The sequence below is a fragment of the Pinus tabuliformis genome, chromosome 1_2 (genome assembly GCF_031772625.1).
Source record: "Pinus tabuliformis cultivar Carrire ecotype Pingquan chromosome 1_2, CPIR1, whole genome shotgun sequence".
Lineage (NCBI taxonomy): Eukaryota > Viridiplantae > Streptophyta > Pinopsida > Pinales > Pinaceae > Pinus > Pinus tabuliformis.
The window spans coordinates 410,180,206-410,203,271 of NC_142298.1; positions in this window are offsets into that span (position 1 = coordinate 410,180,206).

The window sequence follows — 23,066 nt, forward strand, 5'->3', positions numbered from 1 at the left end:
GTAGCTATTTTCAAGGAACTCTAGCCTAGTGAGTTCATAGTTCTTGTACTTCATTATTTTTGTCTTCTCATGGTATAAACATCTTTATCTACATTATATCTCTTCTTTCTATGAATTCATTGTGATAAAATACTCAGAATTCTTGTTTTTCAAGCTCTGTTGTTTGGTTTTCATAGTTATGTGTTTTGTCTTCCTAAGCTAATGAAATCATGTTTATTTATGCTCATTAGTTTCTTCCTCACTATATCCTCTATACTACATTGAAAAATACTCAAATTACACCATGGCTTCTGATATCTAGCTCCTTTTTATGTTTGCTCCTGTATTCCCATAGCCTAAACCTACTTGTGGCTCCAAACCCTAAGTTCAACAAATACTTAAAAAACCAAATTTTCACAAACATACAAACAAACACATATATCTAGCCTAAAATTCATTTGCTTTAAAGTCATATCACTCATAAGAGACTTAGAGAGATCCCTCTCATGCTCAATAGGGCTAGCTACTGAACTGAAGTGGTTTGAGGTTACCCTTGTCGATTTCCTTTTCAGCCTAGGAGATTGTAAGGACTAACATTTTTGCAACTGTTGCCGGAGAACGAAAGATCATATCTTCCCTGGGAAAGAACGACAAGGATAAGATCTGATTGCTGATGGTGAACAATGATTAGACACAAGAAAGGTTGTGCATGTTTCTCCTGGCGACTCTAGTATCGAAGAATCCAAAGGTTCAGAATTTTCATGGCGATTCCATTGTTCAGAAACCAGTGGTTTGAAGAACTTCTTGGTGTATTACTTGTTTTCAAGATGGATTCAACTGTTCGAAGGTATGCTCCTATGAACCGAGCTCATATTCCTGGTTTTCCAAATCGAATTCCTTGTATAGATTGGCAGATAGGGCTGCCAAAGTTTAAAGGTCAGGATGGAGAAGATCCTAGTTTGCATTTGGTCAAATTTCATTTTCATATTCACAAATTAAAGGTTAATTTTCCTGAAGATTGTATGATGAATATTTTCATGGCTACCTTGGAGGAAATGGCAAGGAAATGGTATGAGAGTCTACCATCTGCTAGTTTATATTTTGTAAAGGATTTTCATTCAGTTTTCTTTCAACATTAGAAAAGCTGCAATTTTTCCTTATCAATGAGCGATAGTTGTTGTGAGATTTCTGAAATTTTCATTAAATTTCTTGAAAATTCGTATGGGGATGAAGAATGTATGGAAGAAGATATATTAGAAACCCTTTATGATTTTTCCTCCCAACAAGAATCAACAATTTCCTCCTTGAATGAAACAGACTGGGATCAAAATAGAGAAAGGCCTACTCCTAACCTTGAATATTGAAATCACCAAGCCAATGTTGATTTCTATAAAAATCAGTTGTCTCCTCTGTCTGAAGATGAAATTGACCAACTTTTGAAAAAACATGTTACAGACCAAGTTAAGGCAGGTTTGCAGTGCTCACACAGTCAAGATTGTGTGAGTGAAATTTCTTCCATTATTGAAAATGAAAATCTGGGTTTAAATGATGATAGTCATGAGACTAATGAAACTATACATGAATTTGTTGTGAGTAAGCCAATTTGTGATGTAGATTTCTTGCAAGGAGATCAACTAACAAAGACTATTTTCTTTCATGAAAAGGATAGGGCTGACCTGCTTAATAATCTTGAAGAATGTGTTTTGTTCAAGGATGATTTAGAATATGAAATGGAAGAGTATGAGTCTGAGATAGACAATATGCCAGAGATAGAATCAGAGTTGCTCATGCTTGAGAAATTTACAGCCAACACTCAGGTGGCAGAAATCCATATTTCCTTATGCCTTCCTATGGATCAACAACCAAGTATTCTTTAAGATCAAAATGAAAGGAGCACTTGTATTTTTGCTGGATTTCAAGACAAGGTAACATTTTAGATTTTTAAGGATACTTACATTGATTTGTTGTAGCCATCTGGAAATATGAATTTTCTTGTATTTATGGATCATGAGCACATGTTCAGTGGACACTCGAAGTTGCCTAGCTTTTTTTTGTTCTACCTGCTCAAGGAAAGTACAAGCAGAATTCAAGTAAGTAGCCACTTGCTGGATTGGTTACACTGGAGGGATCATTACACATGATTGTATATACATCTTCAGCAGGTGGGTGGTTATCATCAGGATTTGAAGCCCAAGGTGAAGGCCCTAAGATCCCGATGGTCTGTTGCCATAAGTAAGTTTAGTCAGTATGTTTTTTATAGTCAAGTCAGTCGGTTAGTCAGTCAGTTTTCAGTTTGAGTTTAGTCTTTGCATTATGACTCCATTGCCCAATGGATAAGGCTAATTGGTCTATGGTGTTCTTGACACCTCCAAGGAGCTGCCATCCCTAGTTGGAGCCAATGTTAGTGTCAGTCAGTTCAGCCTGTCACCAGTGATCAAATATGCTCTTACAAGGTGTTGTTAGGGTGTCAAGTCAAATTTTTATCATTTCAGTGAGTCTTCAAATAAAAATTTGGTCACTGGTTATCGTGTCTAGGTCACTGCTCCTCCCTTCACTTACTCATGGTCTTCATCACTCATCATGTTCATTTCCTTCTTCGAGGTATCATATCTTCTTTTAAATGTCTTGGGTCATGAAATGGTTAAATTCCTCATTTTAGTTCATGGTATAGGGTTTCACTTCATGTGTCATCACGATACCATATGTTTCCAAAAGTATGTCCATCATGTGATTAAGTGGGTAAAGGGAGTTAGTATCTTAGGGAAAGAAAAATAAAGTTAAACGTCATATTTAATTTCAAATAAGACAATGTTGCAGTACACTACCTCCCCTCATCATTTCTCATAGGGATGGTGTTTTCATCAAAATATGTTTCTGACAAAATGGAGAATAATTTTACAATAGTGAAAGTGGTTTTCATCCATTATAGTCCAAGGAACAAAAACCTCCTTTGGTTTCTGCACAGGTGTTATAATTTGAAATAAATTCCAAAACTACACTTGCTATGGGAGAGTTAATGCACTTCTGGACAACTTGACTTCAAGACAGTTTTTCAGGGGTTTATAACAGGTGTTGGTAGTTCTTAAGGACTTTATTGTGTAGTAGACATCCTAAGCTTTCCAATTGTACTTTCAGATCATGATTTGGATTAGTGACAGGCATCGAAAAGTTCTCTGCAATTTGGAGCTTCTCTTTTGTCAGAGAAACCCTGAGTTTTTAGAGTGACCTTGGGAAAATAAATTTTTCTCCCTCATGGAGTGTCCAAATTACATGCTTGAGGTGTCCATCTTATATAAGGCTTCAATATATTTCCAACGAGCTATCAAGCTCTCGATTTGGAGTAGTTTAAGGCCTCCAAATGTGGTTTGGGAGATGTCGCTGCACTTTTGTGAACTATGTTGTGCTTTGGCGCTGCGTGTAGGAACACTATGCTGTGCGCAAGACAAAGTGCACAGAAATCCTTCAAAAGTTTCCCAAATATCAAATTTTCAGTTGCAAGATTGATTTTATTGACTTCTAAGCCAAGGAACATGTAATTACACCATCATTATCCCCCTTTTTCTTTTCCAAATTCATCTCATGTCAATGATTCTTCAAGTTAGGGTCTGTAGTGAAATTTGCATGGGAAATGATAGGGTGAAAATGGCCATCTTTAGTTTTTGGTTTCTAAAACATGTAAAATGATTTCATACACCTACATACATGTTTAGTAAACCATTTTAACTATTCAATTCACCTCAAAACAAATTTTTACCTCTCAAAAGTAAAACCCTAGCTCATTCCTAGAGGTTTTTAGGCATTTTTCATTACAAACCCTATTTTTCCTCCTTGCAAGTAGATCACTCTTCCACTATTTCTTCACTCATTTTCATCAGCTTCCAAAGTTCATATCCACCTTTTTCAAACCTCCTCTATCATTTTGTCGAAATCCACCTTCACATCACTTCATTTCCATTCATACCTCACAGTTTATTTTTCATTCAAATGGAGGTGGGGTCCTCTAGCAAATTAGTGGAGAAGACTCAACTATCCAAACCTGAGGTGACTAAAGTGTATAAGAAGGGCCAGAGGCTTGTGTTTTCTTCTCACAGAGAGAAAGGGGCCAAGCCTTCTTCATCGACAAAGTAGGAACCGACAACAAAAGAGAAAGACACAGTTGAGCATGAGTTTGAACTGGTTGATTCAGAGGCTGAGGATCAGACTTCAAACATGCGACAGACAAACAGGGATAAGGACTATCAAATCAAGGAGCTAGAAATCAATTTGGAAAGAGAAAAATATGTCATATCATTCCTTGAACAAGAAGATAGTCAACTCAAAGCAAAGGAGTTGATCCTAGAAAAGGAAAAAGCCAAGTTATTGCAGCAAGTCGGCAAAGGTAAGGAGATCATGACATCAAGTGAGCCTGAAGTATCATAGGTGAGAGGAAAAAGGAAAAGACCAAGAACAAGAGGAACAAGAACAAATTCTGCTTAATGAGGATCTTGACCTAGAAGATAGGATCGCCTTACAGGTTCATCAAGATAAGGAATATTGGCTTAATATTGTGAATGAACACTTGGAAAAGCTCCTTGAGAAGGCAAACAGAGACAATCAATTTCTCAGACACATGGTGCATCACTATCAAGCTCAAAACATGATCGCCAATGTCAAAGTGAAACAACTTGAAAATAAGCTCAATGAGGCCAAAAAACATCAAAAGGATGAGGGAAATTTGGAGATGCTTGTTGAAGCATCCATGAAGCTATAGCAAACCTATTTTTACACCTTCCCTCCAATTTTGAGCATGTTCTAAGCATTTTGAGTTTTTTGTCAAATTTTGGTCTAGGTTCAGAAATTCAGCTGCTCTAGAAGCATAGCGCCTTGGCATTGCGCTTTTTCCTTAGGTCTCCATTTGGGGAAAGGTCTACATTTTTGGAAAGGTCTTGCCATCCTCTAAAAACACATTTGCCCAGATTTTGCAGAGGTGGCTTAGTTTGGTTGAAAAATTCAAAACGTGGCAAAAAACTAGCATTCTGGACCATTTTTTGACAGGCACTGCGCTTCTGGAGTGACCTTGGGAGAATGGATTTTTGAAGGTCTTCCCAAGCTCCAAATTCATAAATTCAAATTGTTATGGAAACTAGACTTAAAGGTCTACATTTATGGAAAGTTATTCGCATCCTCTAAAAACTCATTTGTCCAGATTTTGCAGAGGTGGCTTAGTTTTGGATAAAAATACAAAACATGGAAAAAACTAGCATTCTAGACCATTTTTTGACAGGCGCTGCGCTTTTGGGGTGACCTTGGGAGAATGGATTTTTGAAGGTCTTCCCATGCTCCAAATTCAGAAATTCAAATTGTCATGTAAACTAGACTTGAAGGGATAGTTAACCATTTTGTCAGATTTGCAGTTTGACCCTTGGAAGGCACCTAAACCTTAGCTCAAAGTCAGAGCCATGCTTCTACACATTCTGTGTTTTTATTTGGAACACTGTGTGAAATTTATAGTTTCTAGTCTGACTTGGTCAATGTCAAGATTCTCTATGTAATGGCACTAGTTACGAGGCTAGGTGATGTAGGCATGAATAAATGTACATCATAGGTTGCTTTTGATGTTTATTAGGCCTCATAAAAGAAGAAAACTCCTAAAAAAACTCTTCATGAAGTGTTTGAGTTTCACCTTCTTACTCTCACCTGTTGGTTGAGAGAATCTTGGAGTCAGTTCCTCCACCAAGGAATTCGACTCCTAAAGGTGTGAAAGTGGTCTAGGAGAGTCTATATGTATAATTTCACTTCAGAAGAAGAGGCTTGAACTTTTTGTGAAGGAGATTTGCATTGTAATCATCTTTCAACTAATACAGATAGATGTTGCAGCTATTTTCAAGGAACTCTAGCCCAGTGAGTTGAAGTTCATAGTGCTTGTACTTCATTATTTTTGTTTTCTCATGGTCTAAACATCTTTATCTACATTATATCTCTTCTTTCTATGAATTCCTTGTGATAAAATACTCAGAATTATTGTTTTTCAAGCTCTGTTGTCTGGTTTTCATAGTTATGTGTTTTGTCTTCCTAAGCTAATGAAATCATTTTTGTTTATGCTCATTAGTTCCTTCTTCACTATATCCTCTATACTACATTGAAAAATACTGAAATTACGCCATAGATTATGATATCTAGCTCCTTCTTATGTTTTCTCTTGCATTCCCACAACCTAGACCTACTTGTGGCTCCAAACCCTAAGTTCAACAAATACTTTAAAAACCAAATTTTCACAAACAAACAAACAAATACATATATCTAGCCTAAAATTCATTTTCTTTAAAGTCATATCACTGATAAGAGACTTAGAGAGATCCCTCTCATGCTTAGTAGGGCTAGCTATTGAGCTGAAGTGGTTTGAGGTTACCCTTGTCGATTTCCTTTTCAGCCTAGGAGATTGTAAGGACTAACATTTTTGGCGCTGTTGCCGGGGAACGAAAGATCATATCTTCCCTGGGAAAGAACAACAAGGATCAGATCTGATTGCTGATGGTGAACAATGATCAGACACAAGAAAGGTTGTGCATCTTTCACCTGGCGACTCTAATGTCGAAGAATCCAAAGGTTTAGAATTTTCATGGCGACTCCACTGTTCAAAAACTGGTAGTTTGAAGAACTTCTTGGTGTATTAATTGTTTTCAAGATGGATTCAACTGCTCGAAGGTATGCTCCTATGAATCGAGCTCATATTCCTGGTTTTCCGAATTGAATTCCTTGTATAGATTGGAAAACAGGGCTGCCAAAGTTTAAAGGTCAGGATGGAGAAGATCCTAGTTTGCATTTGGTCAAATTTCATTTTCATATTCACAGATTAAAGGCTAAGTTTCCTGAAGATTGTCTGATGAATATTTTCATGGCTACCTTGGAGGAAATGGTATGAGAGTCTACCATCTGCTAGTTTATATTCTCTAAAGGATTTTCATTCAGTTTTCTTTCAACATTATCAAAGCTGCGATTTTTCCTTATCAATGAGGGATAACTATTGTGATATTTCTAAAAGTTTCATTAAATATCTTGAAAATTCGTATGGGGATGAAGAATGTATGGAAGAATATATATTAGAATCCCTTTATGATTTTTCCTCCGAACAAGAATCAATAGTTTCCTCCTTGAATGAAACAGACTGGGATCAAAATAGAGAAAGGCCTACTCTTGATCTTGAAAATTAAAATCACCAAGCCAATGTTGATTTCTATAAAACTCAGTTGTCTCCTCTGTCTGAATATGAAATTGACCAACTTTTGAAAAAACATGTTACAGAACAAGTTAAGGCAGGTTTGTAGTGCTCACACAGTCAAGATTGTGTGAGTGAAATTTCTTCCATTATTGAAAATGAAAATATGGGTTTAAATGATGACAGTCATGAGACTAATGAAACTATACATGAATTTGTTGTGAGTAAGCCAATTTGTGATGTATATTTCTAGCAAGGAGATCAACTAACAAAGACTGTTTTCTTTCGTGAAAAGGACAGGGTTGACCTGCTTAATAATATTGAAGAATGTGTTTTGTTCAAGGATGATTTAGAATATGAAATGGAAGAGTATGAGTATGAGATAGACAATATGCCAGAGATAGAATTAGAGTTGCTCATGCTTAAGAAATTTGTAGCCAACACTTAGATGGTAGAAAGCCATATTTCCTTATACCTTCCTATGGATCAACAACCAAGTATTCTTTCAAATCAAAATGAAAGGAGTACTTGTATTTTTGTTGGATTTCAAGACAAGGTAACATTTCAGATTTTTAAGGATCCTTAAATTGATTTGTTGCAGCCATCTCGAAATATGAATTTTCTTGTATTAATGGATCATGAGCACATGTTCAGTGGACACTCGAAGTTGCGTAGCTTTTGTTTGTTCTACCTGCTCAATGAAAGTACAAGCATAATTCAAGTAAGTAGCGACTTGCTGGATTGGTTACATTGGAAGGATCATTACACATGATTGTATATACATCTTTAGCAGGTGGGTGGTTATCATCAGGATTTGAAGCCCAAGGTGAAGGCCCTAAGATCCCGATGGTCTGTTTCCATAAGTAATTTCAGTCTGTATGTTTTTTATAGTCAAGTTAGTCGGTTAGTCAGTCAGTTTTCAGTTTGAGTTTAGACTTTGCATTATGACTCCATTGCCCAATGGATAAGGCTACTTGGTCTACGATGTTCTTGACACCTCCAAGGAGCTGCCATCCCCAGTTGGAGCCAATGTTAGTGTGAGTCAGTTCAGCCTGTCACCAGTGATCAAATATTCTCTTACAAGGTGTTGTTAGGGTGTCAAGTCAAATTTTTGTCATTTCAGTGAGTCTTCATATAATAATTTGGTCACTGGTTATCATGTCTAGGTCACTGCTGGTCCCTTCACTTACTCATGGTCTTCATCACTCATCATGTTCATTGTATTCTTCGAGGTATCATATCTTCATTTAAATGTCTTGGGTCATGAAATGGTTAAATTCCTCGTTTTAAGTCATGGTCTAGGGTTTCACTTCATGTGTCTTCATGATACCATATGTTTCCAAAAGTATGCCCATCATGCGATTAACTGGGTAATGGGAGTTAGTATCTTAGGGAAAGAAAAATAAAGGTAAAGGTAATATTTAATTTCAAATAAGACAATGTTGCAGTACACTACCTCGCCTCATCATTTCTCATAGGGACGTGTTTTCTTCAAAATATGTTTCTGACAAAATGGAGAATAATTTTACAAAAGTGAAAGTGGTTTTCATCCATTATAGTCCAAGGAACAAAAAAATCCTTTGTTTTATGCACAGCTATTATGATTTGAAAGAAATTCCCAAAATACACTTGCTACGGGAGAGTTAATGCACTTCTGGACAACTTGACTTCAAGACAGTTTTTCAGGGGTTTGGAGCAGGTGTTGGTAGTTCTTAAGGACTCTATTGTGTAGAATACATCCTAAGCTTTCCAATGGTACCTTCAAATCATGATTTGGATTAGTGAAAGGCATCAAAAAGTGCTCTGCAATTTGGAGCTTCTCTTTTGTCAAAGAAACCCTGAGTTTTTGGAGTGACCTTGGGAAAATCAATTTTTCTCCCTCATGGAGTGTCCAAATTACATGGTTGAGGTGTCCATCTTATAGAAGACTTCAAGATATTTCCAAAGAGCTATCAAGCTCTCAATTTGGAGCATTTTAAGTCCTCCAAACGTGGTTTAGAAGATGGTGCTGCACTTTTGTGAATTGCGTTGCGCTTTGGCTCTGCGCATAGGAACATTGCGCTGCACGCAGAATAGAGTGCCCAGAAATCCTTCAAAACTCTCCCAAATCTCAATTTTTCACTTGCAAGCTTGATTTTATTGACTTCTAAGCCAAGGGACAAGTAATTACACCATCATTATCCCCCTTTTGCTTTTCCAAATTCATCTCATGTCAATGATTCTTCAAGTTAGGGTTTGTAGTGAAATTTGCATGGGAAATGATAGGGTGAAAATGGCCATCTTTAGTTTTTGGTTTCTAAAACATGTAAAATGGTTTCCTACACCTAAATACATGTTTAATAAACCATTTTAACCATTCAATTCACCTCAAAACAAAGTTTTACCTCTCAAAAAGTAAAACCCTAGCTCATTCCTAGAGGTTTTTAGGCATTTTTCATTACAAACCCTGTTTTTCCTCCTTGCAAGCAGATCACTCTTCCATTGTTTCTTCACTCATTTTCATCAACTTCCAAATTTCATATCCACCTTTTTCAAACCTCCTCTATCATTTTGTCGAAATCCACCTTCACATCACTTCATTTCCATTCATACCTCACAATTTATTTTTCATTCAAATGGAGGTGGGGTCCTCTAGCAAATCAGTGGAGAAGACTCAGCTATCCAAACCTGAGGTGAATAAAGTGTATAATAAGGACTAGAGGCTTTTGTTTTCTTTTCACAAAGAGAAAGGGGCCAAACCTTCTTCATCACAAAGCAGGAATTGACAACAAAAGAGAATGACACAGTTGAGCATGAGTTTGAACTGGTTGATTCAGAGGTTGAGGATCAGACTTCAGACATGCGAGATACAAATAGGGGTAAGGACTATCAAATCAAGGAGCTAGCAATGAATTTTGAAAGAGAAAAATATTTCATATCATTCCTTGAACAAGAAGATAGTCAACTCAAAGCAAAGGAGTTGATCCTAGAAAAGGAAAAAGCCAAGTTATTGTAGAAAGTCGGCAAAGGTAAGGAGATCATGAAATCAAGCGAGCCTAAAGCATCATAGGTGAGAGGAAAACGGAAAAGACCAAGAACAAGAGGCCTCAAGAAATCTTTACAAGAGGAAAAAGAACAAATTCTGCTTAATGAGGATCTTGACCTAGAAGATAGGATTGTCTTAGAGGTTCATTGAGAAAAGGAATATTGGCTTAATAGGGTGAATGAACACTTGGAGAAGAAAAACAGAGACAATCAATTTCTCAGACACATGGCACATCACTATCAAGCTCAAAACATGATCGCCAATGTCAAAGTGAAACAACTTGAAAATAAGTTCAAGGAGGCCAAAAAACATCAAAAGGATGAGGGAAATTTGGAGATGCTTGTTGAAGCATCCATGAAGCTATAGCAAACCTATTTTTACACCTTCCCTCCAATTTTTTAGCAAATTTTGAGCATTTTGAATTTTTTGACAAATTTTGTTCTATGTTCAGAAATTCAAGTGCTCTGGAAGTGCAGCGCCTTGGCACTGCGCTTTTTCCTCAGGCCTCCATTTAAGGACAGGTCTACATTTTTGGAAAGGTCTTTCCATCCTCTAAAAACCAATTTTTCCAGATTTTGTAGAGGTGGCTTAGTTTTGGAGAAAATGCAAAAAAGTGCCAAAAAACTAGCATTCTAGACCATTTTTTGACAGGTGCTATGCTTCTAGAGTGACCTTGGGAGAATGAATTTTTGATGGTCTTCCCTTGCTCCAAATTAGGAAATTCAAATTGTTATTGAAACTAGACTTGAAGGGATAGTTGAACATTCTCTCAGATTTGTAGTTTGACCCCTGGAAGGCACCTAAACCTCAGCTCAACGTCGGAGCTGCACTTCTGCATTTTCTGTGTTTTTCTTTGTGTTAGGTTCCTATACCAATAGGTTTCATTTTTCATGATTGACTGTAGAAAAGCCAAATATGTTCATCCTTGCATGCTGCAAAGGTTCCATATTTTGTAAACAAATCAAGAAAATTAAAAAATGAAAAGAGGGTATGCCCTAGAAGAAAAATCAAAGGGCAAAAAGAGTAAATTGGTCAGAAAAAATAATGAAAATGAACCCAAAACCAAAAGACCAAGAAAGTGTGCTAGTTTAAATGCCACTACTGTTCCATTGTTGCAGAGTTTCCTTGTGTACAGATGGTTGATTTTGGATACAGTTGATGAATAGCCAGACAGTCCAATCCTGGCTAGATCAAGTTGAATTTACTTGTCTTTAGAATAGAGAATAAAGTCTGTCCAAATAGTTCAAGCTTCATAGATGGGTGATCAGGTAGAGAAACAAAGGAGCCCAACTGCTTAATCTGGGCCCTTGGAAGAGATAAGGGTAGACTTAGATAGGAGGGCATTCAAAAGAAAAGAGGAAAATCAGGGTTTTCTAGTCCAAATGCACCCAATCAAAAGGAAGAAAAAATGCTAGGCGTTTTAAGGCTGGATAGGTAGTTTGAGGTTGCAGAAGCAAGTTGGTGATCATTTTTGTCCTATCTAGAAAGGCTTATCTCATATATGTCACAAAAACCATGGCAAAGTGACTGCATGACAGTGGAAGCATGACTAATTTCCCCTATCATTCCCCCAGAAATCATTTACTAACATCCCCTCAAGGACCTTGGGATCTGCCCAATAGTCCTGTTTCACTTCATTTTATGAGAAATGCCAAGTTAAACTTTGAGTTTACTTAATTAAAAGAAGCCACATTTCTTGTGTAAAAATGATCATTCCATACTCCTTTCATTTCCCTATGCCTAAGTTTTCACTCTATAGACTTAGCATTTATTTCATCCAGTTTCATTCCATATATTCATATTGACATCTTAACTTATTATATAGCTCCTTTATCATTCCCCATCCCTATTTTACAAAAAACTATATAAAAAACCCAAAAAATACTACTATAGCCATATAACATAAGTCCGGGAATTATTAGTCTGTTTGGGACTTTAATAAGAACCTTTTCGCGTTCATAAACCTTGGGGTTTATTTAACATCTGGTTGAATAAATAACCACGCTAAACCCTCCCACCTAAACCATATGCTAACCCCACGCGCATGTATATAATGGGATTTGTTAACACTTGGTTAAATGAATAACCGTGGCGCCCACATAAACCCATAACCCAAAGTTTTATGCCCCGAAACATTATTAAAACATTTAAATAATGTGTGGGTCCTCTCATTTCAAAACCCCACTGCTTTTATTTCCTATCCACCGTTTGATCCCGTGCCGTAGATCTAACGGCTGGCAGCAATATCGGAGCCCCCGATCTGCCAGGAGTTATCGTCTGGGGGATGGGCGATATTGCTGCCGTACCCTTGCCACGCATCGGATTCCCGGCGTGATCGAAGCCCCTTCCAGCAAAACCACCCTGGACCAAAGGCGGTGCGGGGAAAACCGCTTACCGCTCGGCTCAACATTGTACCCCCCAGCTCAGCATTGTACCTGCAATTTGTACCAGTCGCCTCTAAGAATAGGTATTTACCCATTTTTCACCCGTAAACCCTGTTTTTAGAAATTTCTCCATTTGAAATCGACCGTGGAACTACAATTCAAACTAAAATGCACTCCTGCCTGTGAATCACCACCTTTTAATTAATTAGGTGAGCCATTGTTCAAAAGCAAACTGGCAAACTTTGCCCTCCTCTGCAAATTCGCCATAAAAACACACTTCGAGCCCATTTCTACTGGCAGACTCTCCTAACTACCCATGCATTAAGTTCATTTGTCAAAATCCTCTGCAAAGAACACCATTTCCTCTATATATCCAGTCTCCCAATTTAACTGTGCACACTTTGTCCTTCCTGTGAAATTTACCCGGTAAACCCGTTTTTATCTCAAAGTTTAGTCTGCCAGTCCCTTGACAAAGCCTCAGAGGCAGTTTTTAGTTTTCAGTTGTTGCACAAATCCAAATTCCAGATTACAAACACAGAATTTAAAGATGGCCACTCCAGTAGCCTTGAATATCACTCCTCTCAATGCACCTCACAAGGAACTAGAAGCATTACCTTTGGCTGATAGGGATCACTTAATTCAAGACTTGGTTGGTGATAGAAACCACCTGTAGACTTTCTGTCAGCTGAGGAAAAATTATTTGAACAACAGTGACATTTATGGCATTTGGGAATCAAACTTGCCCATATACTTCCTCCCTTCTGTCAATGTCTTCCCTGAAATAATTCACCTCTGCTGTGAAAACTATGACCCAACTCAAAGGGCAGTCAAGTCTCCATCTGGGAGCATCCTCTTCCATATAACTCCTGACTCCATCAATCAAATGCTAAACTTCAAGCAAACTCAGCTTTTGGTCCCTCTCTCTATGAAATTCCTGCTTGATGAAGGTCCTAAACTCTCTAGCTTAGAGATAGCCCGAATTGCCAAAGTATTCATGAGAGCAGACCGCCAGCCTACAGGGCCACCTCCTTTTCTCTATGTATGTTTCAATGAAGTGGGAAAATTACTAGTAGATATGATATCTTATGTACTGGGCTTCAAGACAAGTGAACATATTGATCATACTATATTGGTCTTGTTGTCTGCATTTACCCCAGGACAGCCCCTGCTGTCAAATACAACTATGCCAAATTCATTGCCAATAAGATACATGACCAACTGCTGAAACTGGATAGGGAGGGAGTCTTCAAATACTCATCTTACATCTATCATCTATTCATGTATTATCAGCCAGACTGTTTCCAATGCCCCATCAAAAGATTGGACTCCAAAGGAGAAAAGAGGTCTGTGATTTTTTGGACCTCAGTCTTTCATGAAGTCCACAACTCCCCCTACTCTTACTGTGAGTTCATTGACCTGTTTGTCTATCCAGTCTCTTGTCTCCTGATGAGAACTCCTCCTGCTAGGCTATCCTATGACATGCAGAAAATATTGCAGCTTTCAAAGAACTACAGAATAGGTGATTGGTACTTTTACCAGAATCACACTGTCATTAGGATATATGGCTGTGAGCTCTGTCCCTACAGGCTGCCAAGATATGTGCCAATGAGACTGTTTGCCTTAGAATATTACAGGAAATTTATCAACTCTGATTTAACTCATTTTCATAGCACCAAGAAAAAGGCTCAGTTGAAATTCAAAGACCAACTAGGCCCCTTTGTCATGAACAAAAAAGAAGGATGGCAAGATGCTGATCAAATATTGGGGGAGAAATTCAGGTTAAAAAGAAGTTTTTGGTGGGTACCTTATGACCCAAATGGTTTTATCAATGCTAGAAAAATAAAATATAGGCTGTCAGCCTATGAACATTGCAAAATCCCATAGATTGAACAATTTTCCAACCAAGATGAGTGGGTGGCAGGTAAACTAGTTGAAGAACTCACTCAAGAAGAAATAATGGAGCAAAATGTAAAAGATTTGGAAAAGACTCTTGACTTGGATTCTTTTGAGCAGGTGACATTCAAACTGCCAAAGCAAGTTGGAGAAGGCACATCAGCTGCTGCTCCATAAGCTACCCAAGAAAGGTCTACACCAGCAACAGGGACAACAAAGGGCAAGGAGGTAGTTGATGCAGAGCAAGAAACAATGACAGAACAGCCAACTACTTCAAAGGAATAGAGTCAAGGGAAAACCCCTCCACTGCAGACAGAGGCTCCACAGGTACCAGCTTTATAGACTCCTCTCAATGAGGAAAGAGGCAAGAAGCGGGATAGGGAAGAAACTACACCAACTAGTGGCTCAACACAGCAGCCAGAAGCTAAAAGGCAAAGAATAGATCCTCAAATTGAAGAGGAAATTAGTGAAGAAGTCATAGAGAGCCTAAGGAGGGAGAGGGAAACCAGTTAGCAAGCATCTATCAGCTCTCAAAGATAGGAAAGAGAGGCAACATGGTATGGAGGTATCCTCCTCAAGGACGCAAGGTGCACAACCATCTGGCATTAAAGGAACCTTCATGGAAATCAAGGCCCAAAATGAGCTGTTGAAAATATAGTTGTATGATCAATTTTTGAAGACAGCACCCTCCAAAGAGCAGAGATTAATGGCAGCTTATGATATTAAGGAGGAGAAAATGATCTTAAGTCATTTCAAACCGAAGATACCACAGCCGCAAATAGCTGTAGATTACATAAAGACAAACTTAGAGGTCCTTGCCAAGGACATACACCCGATGGACCAAATTAAGCTACACAAGCAGACAGGTGAAATGGTCTATGCTACTCTAGCATACAAGGCAATGCTGGCCCACCAATTGAAAGAATCATTGAAAAATACAAATACTCAATTGGATTTGGAGAGAATGTCTTCATTGGCCAAAGACAACAGAATAAAGACATTGGAGGAAATTATTATGGAACTAGGGCATGATCCTAAGGATGCCAAGGGCATCAAAGCCCTCATAAGAAAAAAGGAAGAAGATATTGCTGCACTTAGAAAGCAGCTAAGGCTACCTGCAACCATGCACCCTCAAACTACAGAACTTGTGCAAGAGAAAGAAGGTGAAGATACAATGGATTTGCTCATGAGGATGAATCAAAGGATAATTCAAATGGAGGAAGAGTTGGAGAAAGCATTGCAAAGCAAGCAGGGAGAGTCAACCTCCCAGCCACCGGTAACAGCTCCAACAGTCCCCACTGCCCTTCCTACAGCAGCATCAACAATTCCTCCTGTCATTCCAGCATCAACAACAGGTACAGCAACTACAGATCCTATAGCAGCAACAACAACAACACCAGAGTCTAGCTTGAGTATGGAAGAAATGATGAAAGCAGTCAAAGAGCTAGAAGTCCAAATGACAGAGTTGAAAGAGGCCAAGGAAAAGTTGGCCAAACTTGAAGTAAGCTATGACAAGTCCAAGGTAATGGTGGCTGAGAAAACAAAGGAAATAAAGGCCCTGGACAATAAAATAAAGTCCTTAGAAAAGGAGCTTACTCTAGATAAAAATCTAGCTGAAATCAAGAAAATTTTGTGGGCCAAAATTGGCCAATCTATCACTGACCAATGGAAATGAATCCAGACTATACATGAGCAGATAGAATTGGTAGGCCAAGCTCAATTTGACACTCAAAAGGCTAGAGCATCATTGGGAAATATGCCTGAGCAAGCCAATAGGATGATTCAATTTTTGAACACTCATACTAAAGAGCAGCTGGCAGCTCTAGATATCAGGAACCAGACAGATACTATTTTGATAGTGAAGAAGGTGCTGACCCTGAGAAATTTTGTACAGACTCTAGAAAGAAAATGTCAAGAAATGCAGGTAGAAATAAATGACTTCAAAATAAAGTTTGCAACATTACAGAGCAAAGGAATACCTAGCTTATTAACCAGCAGTGGAAGGCTGCTAACACATGAACAGTATGCCAACAGGGTGAATAATTATGTTGCCAATCAAATTACAACATCCTCTAGCACCTTAGAAGAAACAGGGCCTCCCTCTGGACAGAGTCTTTATGATAAATTAGAAAATCTATTCTACATTGAACATGAGATAAATCACCTTTTTGAGGTCCAGCCCAACTTTTATAGATATACTGAAGCTGATGAAACACGGATAAAAATACAAAGACATCAGTTGCCTACAGAAGACTGGTGGCAGAGAATGCTGGAAATTTTACCAAGGTGATTTTATTTTTTGTTTCCTCTTTTTGGGTCAGCTACAGGTCAGCAAATTCAAATACACGGGCCACCTATCAAAAAAGTAAAAAAAACAGAAAGAAGAAGCCAAATTGTGACTGTAGCTCATTAATAAAAAAAAATCAAGCACTAATGACACAACAAGGCAGCAAGACAGCAAATGCAGGAAACACAGAATAAAGACGCAGCCATCAGCTGACTCACTTAGCCCAGAAAGTCAAATATCTCTGACCAATTGGACAACTAGCACACCAACATTTACTGTAGCATTTATTTCTCTTATTTACTTCTTCTGAAGAGTTGGTGAAGGAAGTTATTGCATGAATACTTATCTACAAGATATTTTGTATCTCATTTTTGTATAAAGACCTCCCCATAAAATGTATTTGGGGTTGGTGATTTTCTCTCTGGACTGCACTGTAAATTTTGAGACTGTCTAATACAAAGGCTGTTGAAGTTCACTGTTGCTGGACCGTTAGAATGTGGATTTTGATGTTCTGGGAACTGCTACAGAATTCCTGTGTCTTTCTATGGATCAATAAGTTGCTCTAACCTGCGTTTATGTTTTCTGTGTTTGCAAATTTAATACATGTTTCATAGTCTTAGTAATAAAGAAAAAGAATAGCCCAGAATTTGTTTAAATACACTCTGTGTTCAATCTCTGCTATTAATTATGTTTTCTTCAGAATTAGTCATAAATAGGAATTCTTAGCTGCTCCTGTTTTCACTAATTCTTTCATTTTGAATACTATTTAGGAATTCTTAGTTGCTCCTTGATAATATTCAAGCACCTTCCCTTTGCCAGCATGATCAAGGATTCTTGACTGCCCTTCATCCACTGGCTTACATTCCATGAACTTCTAGATCTAAAAATTGTTCCAAGACTGATTATCTTGCTCTGTAGCATTGCCCTTTACCAAAGAAACACTTTCAGCAGTACATCATCATTGACCCCATTTCCCAATGGTATAAACTGCTTTTGACTTGCATCCTAGCTTGATTTGAAAATCACCATACAACAAACAAAAAACCAAACTCTGTGCATCATAACTAGCCTAAAATACTTCAAAAAAAAGTTAAATCACAGAGAGAGCCCTCTCTGGTTGCAGATTGGCTAGAATCTGCAGCTAAAGGATTGGTTAGTGGTTACCTCGGCCGTATTCCCTTCTGGAGGCAGGGAACAACCTGAGTGATAACATCATTGGCGACTCCGCTGGGGATTGAATGACTGGTTGCAACTGCTGCCTATTTCCTAAAGCTACAGATGGACCCTGAAGTTGGCTAGGTAGCCTTTGAAACTGTCTTTGTTGTGCATTTACAGGAGTAAATAAAAGCTGCTTCAGTCAATCTCCAGTATAGTTTTAGGCTTTAAACAGTTGTTCCAAAGATTTGATCAGTTTCCCTATTTTAACATATTCAAAGGAAAGCCCAAAGCCTCCTATATTTCAAAGAATTTCCTGTAGAATATTGTCAAAGACTGTGATCTTTAAAACATTTCCAGAAAATACCAAAACATATTTAGAAGCTGGCTCCAAAGAAGAGAACTCGTTACACCAGGTCAAATCCTGATCCAGATCCTCCAGCTGTTTTTGAAAATCCTAACTTAATTTCTAAGACCCTTAGAAAACAAGAAAAACTAGAAAAATCTGCTGATTTAGACCTTGATATACTTCAGCAAAACCCTGCTAAATCTGAGCTCACCCCTGGGAGAGCAGCAGTCCTTTCTACAGCCTCTCCTAGTTCCTCATCCACACCTCAAAGTATCCTTTCCACTCCCCTATCCACTGCACATATTTCCACTCCTGTCCCTGCTGTTCCAGTTGTCTTATTTCTTCCTGTTGTCCCATTTATCCCTATAAATATGGCAAACCGTTATGCTCCTCTTCAGTTGCCTGGAAATCCAGGGGCTATGCCTCAGGATTATTAGAGCAAAATCACATATTTTGATGGTACTGGCTCCTATACAGCCCAGCAACACACTAAGAAAATGCAAGATTATTTTGAGAATTATGAAATTGATGATGATGATTTGAGAATGAAGATCTTTGTCCAAAGTCTAACTGGTGATGTAAGGATTTGGTTTAGAGCACTGGCTGTAAATTCTATAGCCGATTCAGAAGCTCTTTATCAATCCTTCTTAAACAGATGGGAGAAGAAGAAAGACCCTTTACACATTTTAACGGAATATGGCAATTTGAAAAGAGGCCCACAAGAAATCGTCCAAGACTATTGTGCTAGGTTCAAGAATGTCTATAATGCTATTCCTCAGAACCTTAGACCTCCACCTGATTTGGCCTTGATCAATTTGATTCTGACATGGCATATCAAATGAGGGAAAGAACCCCTCCAAGCTTAGCAGACATGCAGAATATAGTTGTTAGTGTGGAGGCAAACTTGATTGCTAAACGAAATTGGGCAAGAGCTGAAAGAAGGAAAACCTTCAAAGAAGAGCCTTTAGCATTTGAACAAAAAATTGATGCAATCATCAAATGTATGGATAGACTTGGAGATAGAGTGGAAACTATTGAAAGGAAATCATCTTGGGAAGGTCAACCAAGCAACACTGTAAGAAACTCAAACTTTAGAAAAAATCAAAATCCAAATGTTGGAAGGGCTGGCCCTGACCAGAACATCAGACCTCCATTTCAAGAGAACTATGACGAAGCCTCAACATCTAGTGAACCAACAGAGGACACCCAAATCAATCTAATGGGTTTGAATAGTGAGCAACAAATCTTCCTAACCCAAGATGACCAAGAAGATCTTAATATCAATCAATTTCAAACCAAATCCGGAGAGTCATTTGATTTCAGGGAAGGCTATGATGCAGCGGTCTATGAGGTCCATAAACAGTACAAATTAAGAAGCAGAACTATAGATGTGCTTGAACCTGCCAAACTGAAGGATACTAAGCAGTCGAAGAAAACAAAATATAAAGTTGTCTTGACAGAAATCCCTGCTAGAACAGATCCCAACCTTAAGGAAGCCACTGTTGAAGACATATCAGACTTACAGCCCTCAAAAAATCACCCATCCACATCCCATTCTTCAAAAGAAAATCTAAACTGTCCTCCTGAAAATAATTTCAAATCAGATGTACCTCAAAACAACACTCATGATCAAGAGAAGGTCACTGAAAATTCAGCTGAAAAGGAAAAGTTTGTTGTCCACAATACAAAAATTCAGATAGAAAAACCTTTTAACTTAGAAACAGAAATAGGCAAGCTGAAAATAGCTATTCCTCTCTCTGAATTGGCTAAACATGAAATTTACAGATAGCAAATCAATAGGTCACTCCAAATATCAGAGAATAGGGATGCAGTCAATGTTCTAGATGATCAACCAGAACTGATTTTTGGTCCTGAAGTCAATGGTAAAATAGTAGATGGAGGAGTTCCTCCATTCTATGTGAGCTTAAACATTCATGACAAAGTGCTACACAATGCAATGTTTGATTCGGGAGCTTCCCATAACCTAATTCCTAAGTCTATGATGGAAAGACTGGACCTAGATATCACAAGGCCATACAAAGACTTGTTCTCATTTGATTCCAGCCAGGTCAGGTGTCTAGGCCTAATTAAAGATCTTTGTGTATCCTTAGTCCAATATCCAGCCAAAAAAATCTTGATGGATGTGGTGGTAGCTGATATTCCACCTAAGTATGGCATGCTTTTGTCCAGATCTTGGGGTGCAAAACTCCAAGGATCTTTGCAGCTAGACATGTCCTATGCCACTATTTCAGTCTTTGGCCAGCCAAAGAGATTGTACCGGGAAACACTAATGAAATATGTGGTGAGAAGTCAAGAGAAACCCCAAAACTTCCCCATCTATTCTATGCACTCCGATATGGATTCATTCATTTTATATAATGCTGAGATGTGTCCCAAAACTGATGTCAAACTCCTAGAAATAGCACAAACAGAAAGCATGAATGAACAATCTAGTGCCCAAGATCAAAAAATTGTTGATGTGATTGATGCAACAAAGGAAAATGATATATCATATGAGTTACAAGAGCCAAATCTGCCCACTGAACAAGCTTCCAAAACTCTTAAGGCTAGTCATAACCAAGAAATCTTATGGTACTTAGAGTTTGATGGGTCTGTGAACAAATTAGGAGCAGGGGCAGGGGTTTGGACACACAACATGCAAAATGACCATGCTGAAGGTCATGCATATAGGTTAAATTTCAGATGTACAAACAATATGGCCAAGTATGAAGCCCTTATATTGGGTCTCAAACTCATCAAAAGTCTTGGGGCAGTTAGGATTTCAATTCTAGGGGATTCAGATTTGATTATACAACAGATGAAGGGAAACTTTGTTACAAATGATCTCAGGTTGAGAGCTTACAGGGGGGCAGCCAATGAAATACTTAAAACCTTCTTAGAATCTCAGCTCACCAAAATTCCAAGAAAGCATAATTTACATGCACATAGTTTGGCAACCTTTGCCAGCACTTGCAAGCTTCCATTTGAGCCTAATCACCACTTCACTGCTGAAATCAAACACAGACCTGCTGTCCCAGATAATGTCAAAAATTGGCAGGTCTTTGAAAATGATACACAAATAAATAATTTCCTGACTTTGAAAGAGGAATTCTCAAGTATAAACATTGACACAAGCACCATGGATGATCAACAACAAATAGACAAAATTGAGCAAAGTATATCAGCTCCATCAGCAAATTTAATTTTGCATCCAACAACTTTTGACTGTAAAACATTTCTAAGAGTTGAAGCAATTAGATCTTGATGAAATGGCTGACGGAGAATCTGAAGTAATTGAACTAAAATATAATTTTCTGCCCATGGGATTAACTCCTTTGGAAGATATATTTGATTCAAATGACATTCCTAGAAAGCCAAAAATGCAACCTCTGAATGCAGAAATTGAGGACTGCAACATTGGAACCACAGAAAATCCCAAAATGGTGAAACTGTCCAAAACATTGCCTCCTGATCAGAAGCTGAAATACATTGAGTTGTTCAAGGAGTTCCAAGATGTCTTTGCTTGGAGCTATGAGGACCTCAAGTCTTATGATACTTTTGTCATCCAACGCACTATACCTTTGAAAGAGAATCAAAAACCTTTTAAACAAAAGCTTAGAAGGGTGAATCCTGTCCTCCTTCCCCTGATTGAAAAGGAAGTTAAACAAATGTATGAAGCTGGAATAATTGCACCTATCAGGTTTTCAGAGTGGATTTCAAATCTAGTGCCTACTAGAAAGAAAACGGGAGAGATAAGACTGTGCGTTGACTTAAGAAATTTGAACAAAGTCTCTCTCAAAGACCACTACCCCTTACCAAAAATGGATCATATCCTACAAAGGGTAGTGGGAGCTTCTAGGATCTCACTGTTAGATGGATTCTCAGGATTCAATCAGATTTTAGTCCACCCGGATGATCAAGACAAAACTGCCTTTACAACACCTTGGGGAACCTTCAAATATGTGAAAATGCCTTTTGGACTCAAAAATGCAGGGGCCACATTTCAAAGAGCAATGGACATAGCCTTTGCCAAAGAGATCCATGATTTCTTAGTCATATACCTTGATGACCTCACTGCTTTTTCAAAATCAGACCAAGAACATTTAGAGCATTTAAGACAAGTGTTCCTAATTTGCAGAAAATATGGCATATCATTGAACCCAAAGAAATCATTGTTTGGCCTAGAAGAAGGCAAACTCCTAGGCCACATAATTTCAAAAGATGGCATTAGAATTGATCTGGACAGAATACAAGCTATTCTCCAAGTGCCTCACCCAAGAAACATCAAAGAACTGCAAGCCTTTCTAGGGAAGATCAATTTCCTAAGAAGATTCATTCCTAATTTGGCCAAGCTAATAAGACTGTTGAATAATATGCTGAAGAAAGATTCTAAAGTCAAATGGACAATAGAAGCTAAATAGGCCTTTGAGGACATCAAAACAGATTTAACAAAAACACTAGTCCTCACCAGCCCCAAGTTTGATAGAGATTTCATGATCTTTTCCTTTGCATCTGAGCATACTATTGCTGCTGTCCTATTGCAAAAAGATGACCAAGGATGTGAGAAGCCCGTTGCTTTTTTCAGCAAAGCACTTAGAGATGCTCCACTAAAATATCAGATCATGGAAAAGCAAGCTTATGCCCTTGTAAAAGCCATCAAGGATTTCAGAGTTTATATCTTATATTCTCATGTGATAGCTTATGTCCCTAATGCCGTGGTCAAAGACATCCTAACTCAAGAAGGAATTGAAGGTAAAAGGGGCAAGTGGATAGCTAACATTTTAGAATATGACATTGAA